This window comes from Microtus oregoni, unplaced genomic scaffold, assembly GCF_018167655.1.
Source record: "Microtus oregoni isolate MIOR12 unplaced genomic scaffold, Mior012 000005F_ref0000423, whole genome shotgun sequence".
Lineage (NCBI taxonomy): Eukaryota > Metazoa > Chordata > Mammalia > Rodentia > Cricetidae > Microtus > Microtus oregoni.
In genome coordinates, this window is record NW_024543064.1 from 23,199,778 (window position 1) to 23,212,405 (window position 12,628).

Genomic DNA, 12,628 nt, shown 5'->3' on the forward strand with positions numbered 1-12,628 from the left:
TAATAGTTAAGACCAGCCTGTGTCCAGGCGGTGGTGCACACCTTTAATCCCAGCCTTCTGGAGGCAGAGGCAGGCGGATCTCTGAGTTTGAGGCCAGCCTGGTCTACAGAACCACCCGAGTGTGGGGATCAAAGGCATGCACCACCATGCCCGGCATTTGTATAACTAAGTCCTTGTATCAATCAACTCCACATACAAAAAAAGAAACTAAAATTTGTGGCAACCTATTCAGTGTTACACATAATAAATATTAGTGTCCTTTTCTTTAGAATCCTTTTTAATTCTGCTTTAACTCTGATTGGCAGAGTTGAGGACTTTTCCTGTTGCTTGAAGTCATTGAGGCGCTAGCTACCATAGTTTTCCCTTTGCTTCTGAATCATTTCTTAGAGTGTCATTGAGAAGAAAGCTTCTAGCTAGGCAAACCAAAGGTATGTCTGGATCCTTGAGAGTGAAGCTTGGCTTCTTGGCGCTGTTTCTTCCAAACTGTATCTCCGTGCTGGTATTTTCTGATATCTGGATACTTACGAAGGGCAACAAATACAAAATGTTGTTCTGAACACCCTGAAGTTTGAAGTTCATCATGTGACTGGCCTGAAATTTAGATGAGGAATCCCTAATTCAAAGAGTTCAAGGGCTAGAGGGGTGACTCAGAAAGGGTCTGGTTCTTGTTCCCATGGTCGTTCACAGCCATCTGAAACTCCACTTCGAAGGAATCTGAGTCTCTCTTTACCACCATGGGCACCAGAAGCACGAGCAGTGCATATATACATGTAGCCAAAATGTGTATAAAATTTAAAAATTTTAAGACTTTACTCTCTAGGGTAGTCGTCTGACCCCCACAGGCACTAGGCATATCCATGGTATACATGTGTATATGTAGGTAAATCACTCAAACACAGTAAAATCTTTTTTAAAAATATGTACTAAAAGCTACTTAGGACGCAGTGGTAAACCTTGTTTACCTAGTGAGTTCCAGGACAGACAGGGTTACACAGAGAAATCCTGTCTCAACAAAACAAAGTTGTGTGTGTGTGTGTATTAAAGTATGAGTTGGTTACGATTGGTTGGGTTATTTTAGTGTCACTGAGTACATCTACATATACATCTACATAACACAGCTGTGAGGTGCTAGGTAGGTGATTGTAATGTCCTGTGAACTACACTGCATTCTACTAAGAACGCTGTTGTAGCTCTCCTGAAGTTCAAAAGCTAAACACAAACACGCCCGTTTACCGTTTACATACCTGATGACCAGTAATACTAAGAACACACCTTTTCTAGTATAAACATGCAACAATTATCCAAAGAGAGTTTATTCAGGTTTGCGCTCTGTCCCTCAGTTGCTACCCACTGCTCCAGGTAAGAATGAATTTAAGGATGCCCCATTAACCCATTGTGGTTGCCAACAATAAAGTCAAGTCAGACTATTTTCTGATTCAAAAAGAGCAGCAGCAGCCTGATAAAATTCAGCTTTCTTACAGAAATGGAGAATGTATCTTAGCCAAGCAAGTGGGTTTGATGGGAGATAGATGTGGTATTAAATGTTTGGCTTACAGGTTTTGAAGCTCTGTGGTCCACAAGTTTGGTCCAAAGAACACTTGTGGATAAGTGTGCATACAGTGGGAATGTGCTTCTTCACTTGGGTTGCATAAACTTCCTGAGCAGATGTGAACAAATGTCTACCCAGACAGGGCACCGGTGACGGTAATGGTTCTACCAAAGCCAACTTGCAAAACACCTCGTTTACAGCATATGTTTAAAGAGTTACTTACAGTAGTGGTTGACCCCAAATTGTCCTCATTACCAAAGCTGAACCCATAGATAACGGCTTTCTCAAAGCTGCATAAGATTCTCCTTTTCATACTCTTTAAATTGGTATATTGGTATATCTGGGAAAGAATTACAGCTGGCAGGAATGCACTGGAAGGAATGACTGAGGTCTCAGGTGTGCATCTCCTGACCTCCCACCCCCTCCTCCTTTTAGGATAACTGTTAATAAGTCTGAAGTTAGGGTGCTCACAAGTGTTTGCAGTTGCTTCTGATTATGATGGTGATAGCGGGTAGACTTCCAGAACACCTTGATGTTATCATGTACTCCGTGTGCACACCCACACTTTGTATTTGAACTGGGGTATAGTCAGCAGTTGAGTGCCCTAGATTTGACTCCTGGTACCATCAGTAGGAATTAGAGCTGGGCATGATGGCACACACACTTGGGAGGCTGCGTCAGAAGAATCACAAATTCCAGGCCAGCCTGAATTATTAAGGAAAGGTGAATGTCAAGATGGGTAGATGCAGCCAAACCTGCTGAGTAATTTAATCCCCAGGACCCACATGGTAGTAGAGAACAAACTCTTGCAAGTTGTCCTTTAACCTCCATATGTGTGATGTCTGTAAGCATCCACATAACACAATAACTAGTTAGGTGTAATATTTTTCTGAGTTAGAAGGGGAAAGTGAAAACAGCAGAGTGAGTGAGTGTGGCTAAGGGAGAAGATAACTTCTGTTGTAGTAGCTCTCTAGAAGTTCTATATTTTTTTTTTTCCTGGAGACAGGGTTTCTGTGTGTTCCCTGGCTTGTCTTAGAACTCAGTGTGTAGACCAGGTTGGTTTTGAATTCACAGAGATCTTCCTGCCTCTGCCTCCAGAGTGCTGGGGTTAAAGACGTGCTCTGGAAAATTCAAATTTAAATGCAGGTGGTTCTTTGAGACCAGCCTGGGCTTCAGAGCCAGGGCCAGGACAGCCAAAAAACTCAAAACTGCAAACAGCCAAGCAGAGGTGGCACATACCTTTAATATCACCGCTTGGGAGGCAAAGGCAGGTGAGTCCAAGGTCAGCCAGGGCTACACAGAGAAACTCTGTCTGGTGGGGCAAAGGGAGGGCTGCAAAGAAGCAACTGCTTTGTAAGTGACAGAATCGTCCCTTTACGTGATATGTAACATTTCTGAAGTCAGGCCTTGGTCACCACTATCTGCCCTGGTTTTTCCAGTGAAGCAGACACCGTCTCACTAATGTATGTCTATGGAGGTTTTAGGACAACTTGGTAGAGTTGGCTCTTTCTCCTACCTATACATGGGTTCATGGGATTGAACTCAAGTCACCAGCCTTGCACTGCAGACACCTTTACCCACTGAGCCATCTCACTGGCTCCCTAATTTCTTTAGGACTGAGTATTTAGAGCCACACCTGTTTGGCAGTTATGCTAGAAAGGTAGGGAGAAGGAGAAGCCTTAAAGTGCTACCACGTTAGTCTGGCAATGGTGCCGCAGGCCTTTAATTCCAGCACTCGGGAGGCAGAGGCAGGTGGATCTCTGTGAGTTTGAGGTCAGCCTGGTCTACAAGAGCTAGTTTCAGGACAGGCTTCAAAGCTAGAGAAACCCTGTCTCAAAAAAAAAAAAAAAGTGGCGACTACAAGGGATGGATCCTCTCCCCTCATCTTGCCTGAAGTCATTTTTGCTCCCGGTTTACAAGGAGAATCTTTTCTCTCCCACAAGGTATTTGTGTTGAGTAAGGGTGGGATCTTTGCACTTGGTCATATGTCTGTAGTCCTAGTGTTCTGTGCTTTTTGTTTACTTGTGAGTGAGAAGCCAAGCTTTATTTTCATGTATCCCAGGCTGACCTTGAACTTCTGATCCTCCTATTTCAACCTCCCAAGTGCCAGGCATTTGGTGCTGGTGTTTGTACTCAGGGCCTCATGCATGCTAGGCAGGTACTCTGCCAACCAAGCTACAGCCTCACCTCCTGTCTAAAACTCTTTTAAGGACCTGAGGTTGGGATGATCTTTTTTTTTTCCTTTGCTCTTTTTTTTTTTTTTTTTTTTTTTTTTTTTTTTTTTTTTTTTTTTGAGCCAGGGTTTTACTATTTAGCCTTGACCTGGAACTCACTAAATAAACCAGTCTGGCCTCATTCATAGCGATCTGCCTGCCTCTGCCTCCCAGTTGCTACCACATCTGTCACTTATGTCAGAGTTCTTGAGTCTCTTCTGATAGAAACTATAGATTATTAAAGCTTTGTTCAGCTACTGAGTAGAAGAGTTTTCTGCCTCATTATCATCATCGTCATCATTATTATTATTTTGATTTTTTTTTTTTTTGAGGCAAGGTCTCACTATGTAGCCCTGGCTGTTCTGGAACTCATGTAGTCCAGGCTAGCCTCACAGAGATCCACCTGCCCTTGCCTTCTTATTGTGTTAGGAGTAGCAGGGCTGCGTCCCCAGCACCTGGCCGCCCACATGGCTAGCTCTAGCTAATGCCCTGAAATAATTACACGGAAACTGTATTCTTTTAAACACTGCCTGACCCATTAGTTTCAGTTTCTTATTGGCTAGCTCTTATATATTGATCTAACCCATTTCTATTAATCTGTGTAGCCCACGAGCTGGCTTACCAGAAAAGATCTTAACCTGCATCTGTCTGGAGTGGGAGAACCATGGCGACTCCCTGACTTCAGCTTCTTTCTCCCAGCATTCTGTTGTTTTCTCCGCCTACCTAAGGGTTGGCCTATCAAATGGATCTAGGCAGTTTATTAATAAGAAATCACTCCCACATCATTTCCCCTTTTTCTGTTTAAACAAAAAGAAAGGCTTTAACTTTAGCATAGTAAAATTACATATAACAAAACAGTTATCAAGTAAGAATTACAGTTACAATATTTATATCTACTTTATCTTTTCTTTTTTTTTTTTTTTTTTTTTTTTTTTTTTTTTTGGTTTTTCGAGACAGGGTTTCTCTGTGGTTTTGGAGCCTGTCCTGGAACTAGCTCTTGTAGACCAGGCTGGTCTCGAACTCACAGAGATCCGCCTGCCTCTGCCTCCCGAGTGCTGGGATTAAAGGCGTGCGCCACCACCGCCCGGCTCTACTTTATCTTTTATCATAATTAAGTAAAACTATAACTATCCATTCTTCAACTCCATCAAAGACTCCAGAAGGATATAATACTACCTAAGTAAACAAGAAATCCAAAGCTCTAGAAATGACAGAGACATCTCGCTGCCTGTACAGTCACCCAAAGTTCCTCTGTACCGTTGGGGCATCCATCTTCAGCCTTCAGGCCCATAGTATCCAGCAGACATTTCCATGAAGCAGGCAATTTCAAAGACAGTTCAGTCACTATCTGCTGTGTCCTGCAGAATGTCTCACAGACTCTTTCATGAATCATAAACCCCAAAAGACCATCTCACCTTTAGGCAAGTTCAGCAGTCCTCTCTCTGAGGGTTCTCTGTGTCCATTTTATGCAACAGTCCAGGCAAGAGCAGTTTCTTGCCCAAATGGCTATCAAACTCCATAAGGATCCTCTTCGATGCCCATCTTCCTCTCGAAGTAGATTGGTGCCGCCAGGAGCAGATATGTCTCATTGTCATGAAAAGTCCTAAGTTATTAAAATATTTTAAATGCCATATTCTGCAGTCTTTGAAAGATATGAAGAATGTCTAACTGAAATATATCTCGATATATATAGAAAATCTATCGAGACCAGCCTGGTCTACAGAGCTAGTTCCAGGACAGGCTCCAAAGCCACAGAGAAACCTGTCTCAAAAAACCAAAAACCAAAAAAAAAAAAAAAAGAAAATCTAACTAACATGACTACAAGCTTTACTATTATCGATGATTATCCATTAGCAACCTATGTTTCCTAATTATACATTACATTTTAAAAGTGAACTACACAATCACAATACCTTAATCAAGACAGAAATACATATACATATAACAAAATTGACCTTAAAATCCATACCAATGCAAATTATTCATACCTATATCACCTTCTGACAGATCTAAAATCATATGCCACTAGGCCTGGCCTCTGCCTCCATTTGAAATTTTCAGTTCTGCTAATTGCTGGGAGTATATATCAATATCCCATATAGTTTTCACAATTGATGGTGTGAGGCTAGGATTATTACTAATAGATAGCATGCCACATTATATGATGCTAGTCGAGCCTTCTTCCAAGTGTAGTGGTTTAGAGGATGATAGCATTGAAGAGCTAAAAGCCAAGCCCAAGTTGAAAGACCCCTGCTTCACTGTTGTGTGCTGGACTCTTGTAATTTGAGTAATAACAAAATCGATCAGTTTCCTGAAAGGTGCTCCCAACCTTGGGGGTTTAGAATTCATGCTTCTGACTTTGCTTCTAGATTCCCGAAGTTAAAAGATTTGAATTCTTAGAAATTTACAGCCTCTGTAGACTCAAAAATACTCTTGCATGGCCAGATTAATAGTCATTGCATGCTAACGCTAGCCCACATCTGATGAATATTTAATAGCGTCTGACAGACAGGCTGGAAACAGCTGTATGAGACAGCAGCTGTTGGGGGGAGGGGAGGACGTGCATTGTACTGCCTAATTACCCATTCTTTTGTTTCCAGGATCATAGAGAAACCTGTCTTTCCTAGGCCGTTCAGCAGCAAGGTGTTGTGGTGGTTAACACTGCATTCGGGACCAGTTGGGGCCAATTAACAATTTTCCATAACCTGGACTGATGATGTCTTCTTTAATATTTAGGGTCAAGTATACATTCTCATCCAGCACTTTGCTAGCTGCATTTCTCCTACAGGAGAAAGGCTTTTTGTGCTATCTTAACAGCTGTAATCCCTAGCACTCAGCAGGCAGAGCAAGAGATGAAAGGCCAACATTTACTACATAGCAGGACCCTGTCTATATATAGACAGATACACTAACAGACTTTAATTTCATAGGAAGAGTGTAAATAAATAGCCAGGCATGGTTGTGCATGCCTGTGATCCCAGCACTCAAGAGGTAGAGGCAGTAGATCAAACAGTTAAGGGTTGCCTTCATTATGTAGCTAATTTAAGTTCAGCTTAGGCTGCAGGATCAGACCTTGTTTTAAACTCATTTTCCCCTGGAAAAATCCATAGTCTTAGCTTCTAGTCTGAAAAGCAAGTTCCAGGACAGCTAGGACTGTTAAACAAAGAAACCCTGTCACAAGAAAAACAAGAAAAAGGAAAAAGCAGTAACTGGGCTGGAGAGGTAGCTCAGCTTTGGTTTCCAGCAATCGTGTGCACCGTTGCACCAGCTCACAGCCACTTACAGCTCTGACACTGGGGAATTCCATGTCTCTGACCTCCAAAAACATCTGCTCTCGGGAGCATGTGCACCCTCACATATACATATAATTTTAAAAATATTGAGGACTTTTTCATAATATCAGGTCCCTGCCCTGTGTCCTCTGTGGCTGATCCTGGGTTTCAGGTACAGGGATGAACTCATCCATGAGGCAGATGAGATGGACTCTTGGACCTAAAGTTGAACTTTCTCTTTTTCTTCCAAGAGTTTTTAAACTCAGCTTTTTCTTTTTGAGGGGTGTGGGGGTGAGTTATGACAGGGTTTCTCTTTTGCTTTGGACTTATCTTGGAACTTGCTCTGTAGACCAGGCTGGCTTCAAACTCAGAGATCCGCCTGCCTCTGCTTCCCAATTACTGAGATTAAAGGTGTGCACCACCACCATCCAAATTCAAGCTTTTTCATGTCAGGGGAACCAAAGCATTTTCCTATTTAGAAAGCTGGAAATGGGGCTGGAGAGATGGCTCAAAGGTTAAGAGCACTGACTGCTCTTCAGAGGTCCTGAGTTCAAATCCCAGCAACCACATGGTGGCTCACAACCATCTGTAATGAGATCTGGTGCCCTCTTCTGGCCTGCAAGCATACATGGAGACTGAACACTGCATATAATAAATAAATAAATAATCTTTACAAAAAAAAAGAAAGCTGGAAATGTTGGAGTGTGGTAGAGCATGTATAACATAAATCTCAGCACTATGGAGATAGAAACATACATATCTCTGAGTTCAAGGCCAAGCCTGTTGTTCTACATAGTGAGGACCCAGTTGGGGACTCTGTCAAAAATAAATAAACATGAAAGCAAAGTTAAGGCCTAGTTCAAAGTTAAGGTTTAGTTCATTTTTCTCCAGATCACTCTGCTTACTCATATTCAAGGCTTAAGACATTACCTGACTGTCTGGAGGGATGCTCACCTGATGCTCACCTGTTAAGAGCACTTCCAGAGATCGTGAGTTCAATTTCCAGCACCCACATGGCAGCTCACAATCATCTGTAACTGTAGTCCCATGGGATCCGATGCCCTCATCTGATGTGCAAATGTGTATTTAGACAAATCACTCGTATACATAAATAGATAAATCTTAAAAAAGAGAGCTCACAGGGACTGTGTATTTTTGTCTTCTGCCCATCTGTGTGCACCTAGGAACCTACCTGCTGAATGCAACAACTGGAGTTGAGCTACGGAAATGGATGATTGTAAGGGACAAAGCCAGACCAGATGAAGGCTGAGAAAAAAACCCATCGCCTCAAGTTTCTTAATTTTTCACTTTTTGTCTTTGCAGTGTCAGAGGACCCTGAATACCAGGAGCTACCCGCTGTATCAAGGCTGGCCTGGGCATTTGCTGAAACATAGAAACTCAAGAGAGGAGATCAACAATTGTTTCATCCTACCTCTTGATCTGATTTACTCACAGAAAACAAGCCAGGATCTTAGGTGTCTTTAGGCCCAGAATGGAGTCCTCAGGGCTTCTGAAGACTCATTGCTAACAATTCCTCCTACTCAAAACATTTTAGTAAGAGGGGCTGGGGCTGAACTCAGTAGTTGAACATTTCACTCACTAGCATATATGGAAGACCTGGGTTCATTTTTCATCACCTCAAAAACATTTTTAAAAGGCTTTTAAAGAATTGAGATGGAGCCAGGCATGGTGGCATACACCTTTAATTCCCAAACTCAGGAGGCAAAGGCAGGCACATCCCTGAAGCCAGCCTGGTCTGCAGAGCAAGTTACAAGATAGCCAGGACTACATAGAAAAACACATAGGGTGGGAAACAACAAAAAAGGACTGAATCTCTGACATGTCCCTCCAGGTCAAAACACACTCGGCTCCTTATGCCACCTATGCACCTTACTGCTTCGTGTGTCTCTATCCTGTCCCGTGTCATGCCCCCCCCCCCCCCGCCACCCCTCATACACACACACACCACACAGGTTTGTTGGAATCTTCAGCCTGGGAGCCCTTAGACATTTCCAGAGGACTCCCAGGAAAGATAGTTGCTGCCTCTGAAACATTCTAAGGAAAGTCAAGACTCATTTACTTTGGCAAATTGTTCAAATTCTGAGCCTTATCTGTCCTTTGTTGTTAGAACTTGTCCAAGAAGTTCTTGAAGGATGGGGCTGTTCTGCTTCACCTTTGTATGACATTTCTCAAGTATCTGTCCCTGCATGAGGAGTTCAATAAAGGTTTGGTCAAGTGATGATTGGTGAATGGTTCTGATCAGCTTTGGGAGAGAGCCAAGGCCCCTTCTCCTGGGCAAGCGTTTTGTCCTAATGTTTTCTCTTGAGAGATTGGCAGGTCATCCACAATCTCCAGGTACCAAGATAGCCACTTGGAAGTCACAGAATTTTACAGCAAAGTTCTGGATTCAGATTTCAGCTCATCACTTGTGTATTATTCAGGGCCTGTTAATTCCATCAGTAATTCTTCCCCACTTCATAGAATCTGAGAAGCATTTATAATGCCCAGTACTGGGTCTGTACAGAACACTGCTCGCACTTAAGATTCTGTCTTCCTTTCTTCCAGGTTTATTCTTAGAAGTCCAGTCACACAGCTTCCACCTTTCTCCCATTACCACTTAGCGCCCTAGGGATCTTTTTTGAGAGCTCTGACTTAGGGAGTTGGGCCCGCCCACCCAGCTGCCATGCTCTTCAGGCACCTGCAAGCTGAGAAGGATGACATCAGCTTTCCCCAAGCCTCTGGATACTCTGAGCCATAAATATTTTAGAAGGGCGTTTCTCTAGCTGTTGTCAGGGTGATGGACTCTCCAGGGTCTGGGGTGGGAGTGTTGGGTTTGGACTGACTCTGGAAGGGTGGGTACAAGGCCTGGCCAAGAGCCAGGACTAGGCTCCAAAGGCCCCTGCTCTGCCTGCAAGTGCCTCTCTTGAGTGCTTTAGTCGTGGTGTATCTTCCGGGCCCTTCCTGGTCTTGGATGCTGTTTAAGCTCTGGTAAGTTGAATTTTCTTGGGCCTTTGTTTTGACATTTCTAGGGATAGGAGATCCCTGTCTTAGTGCAGGTAAGTTAAAAACAAATTAGAAGTATTCTAAGTCTAATGCTGTGCTTTGCTAGTAAATCATGTGGAGAAACTAAACCACATTGCTGCTTTTTGATTTGTGTGGTGAGGAAGGGAAGACGTCTAACTAGTCCAGTCTGGCTTCAGACTTGCCACAGCCATGGAATTTCTGGCATGCATCACTACACCTGTCTCCCATTGCTCTTTCTGATCTAGAGGCTGGAACCTTAATGCCTCATGGATACTGTTCCCCCATGGTGGTATTTTTTCTCTCCCCTTCACACAGTAATCTCAGCTCTCTGTGTTTTATGTTGGCCTTGAATCCTGGCTCTGGTCCAGCTTTTTACTTACTAATAATCTTTAGTATTTTGAGACAGGGTCTCCTTATGTAGGCCTGGCCTACCCTAGATCTTAAACTCAAGAGATTGGTCTGCATCTGCCCCATGGTCTTCCCAAGCTCCTTTTTTGAAGGTTCTCAGGTGGGAACCTTCAGCCTGGGAGTCCTTAGACATTTCCAGAGGACTCCCAGGAAAAATAGTCCCTACCTGTGTAACATGCTAAGGAAAGTCAAGAATCATTTACTTTGGGCAAGTTGTTTGAAATTCTGAGCCTTATCCTCTGGAAATGTAGACTGTTTGGACGGCACAGGGTATCCTTGTTGTGCCTAGTAATTTAGAAGCAGAGCTCATGGGCATTGGGGCTTATGATACAAAAATCTACCCCCCCTCCCCCCACATCTCCCACAGACATAGCTTTTACGCATTACATCTTCCTGCTTGTCACACTGTAACATTTCCCAACCCCTCAGCATGTGTCCCAGAAGGAAGCAAGACAGCACTTGGGTCAGAACTGCTTTTCTTCCCTGTTGCTTTGCAAACTATTTCTTTGTACTTGGCTCCCTCTGGTGGGATGTTCATGGTGGGGAAGTAAGGTCAGCTATGAGACTTGACATTCGGACCATTCTGAAGGGACCAAGCTAGGGGAGAAAATCTGAGCTTGATGACAGCCACTGCGTTCCTCATATACTGTGTCTCAACTATCTGCTCTCCTTTAAATCTCACAAGAGTGACTAGGAATTAATCCTGACTTTCCAATTAAGACAGGTTCAAAGACATGGACTTAAACTGAAATTCCTTACAGCATTTAGCATCTTCTATCAATGTTTTCCTAGCTTCAATTTCTTTGTTTTCCGTTGCTGTAAAAATATCCTGACAAAAGCAACTTGGGAGGGAACAGGTCAATTTTCTTTCAGTTCCAGATTGTAGGCTACTGGGAAGTCAAGGCATCAGGAAGCTAAAGCAGCTGATTTTATCCAGTCAAGAACAGAGAACATGGGTGCTCACATTCATTTTCTCTTCAGTTCAGGACCCCAAATCCAGGGAATGAGTCCTCCCACTTTAGATAACATAATACAATCACTGCAGGCCAACCTAATCTAGAAAATGCTTCATTGAGACTCTTCCCCAGTTATTCCAGATGGTGTGTCAAGTTGACAAATCACAATTCTCGAGTAGGGATGCTGGGATGCTTTGGTTGCCAGGCACTTGCCCACTGGAACTGCAAGCATATTGACTCAATCACAAATGGAAGGAGTGAGGAAGGCTAACTCCCCAAGGAGAATTGGTTTTATTGGGAGATAGGATGGATGTAGAGAAGGCAGTCATACAAAGTGGGTTGGAACTGAGTTGTATGTATGCCAAGTCAATTCAGTAAATAGTTCCTGAGAATTCACTTCTGCAGGGGCATCTATATTACATATTCATAGACATTTTCCTACCAACTCCACAGGCAGTTACCAAATTCAAGCAATTGCTTCATCCCCCATGGGATGAAGCACACTTTAAAACAAAAATGGTAGTGGTAGAGATGAATTTCAGGGCCTTATGTACAACAGGCAGACACTAGACCATTGAACAAAAAACCCTTGAGAAATAGCAAGTGTATTCCTCAGCCAGGTGATGGTGGCACATGCCTTTAATCCCAGCACTTGGGAGGCAGAGGCTGTTGGATCTCTCAGGCCAGCCTGGTCTACAAGAGCTTGTTTCCCCCATTAGGGAGTAGCAAATTGTCATCTCCGTGTCCTCAGGATATAACTAAAAATGTTGCCAGGTGCTTCACTTATGTTTCCAGATATGGCCTGGCTTCAGTGTATGCATGCATGAGGATAGGATCAGAGCCTTTAGAACTGGAGTACAGGCAGTTGAGAGCTGCCATGTAGGTGCTGGGAATTGAGTCTGGGTCCTCCAGAACAGCAAGTTGTGCTAGCCAGTGAGCCATCTCTCTGGCTCCTCTTTTTTTAAAGGTTAACTTGGAGACTGTGGGGGGAGTGTGAGCATGAGTGCTGGTACCCTCAGAGACAGGCTCTCCTGTATTGTAGTTGGGTTTCTGTTGCTATGATAAGCACCATGAGCAAAAGGAGTGTGGAGAGGAAAGGGTGTATTTCAGTTTAGAGCTGTAGTCCATGAAGGGAAGTCAGAGCAGGAACTTGGAGACAGGAACTGAAGCAGAGGTCATAAAGGAATAATTACTGGTGTGTCCCTG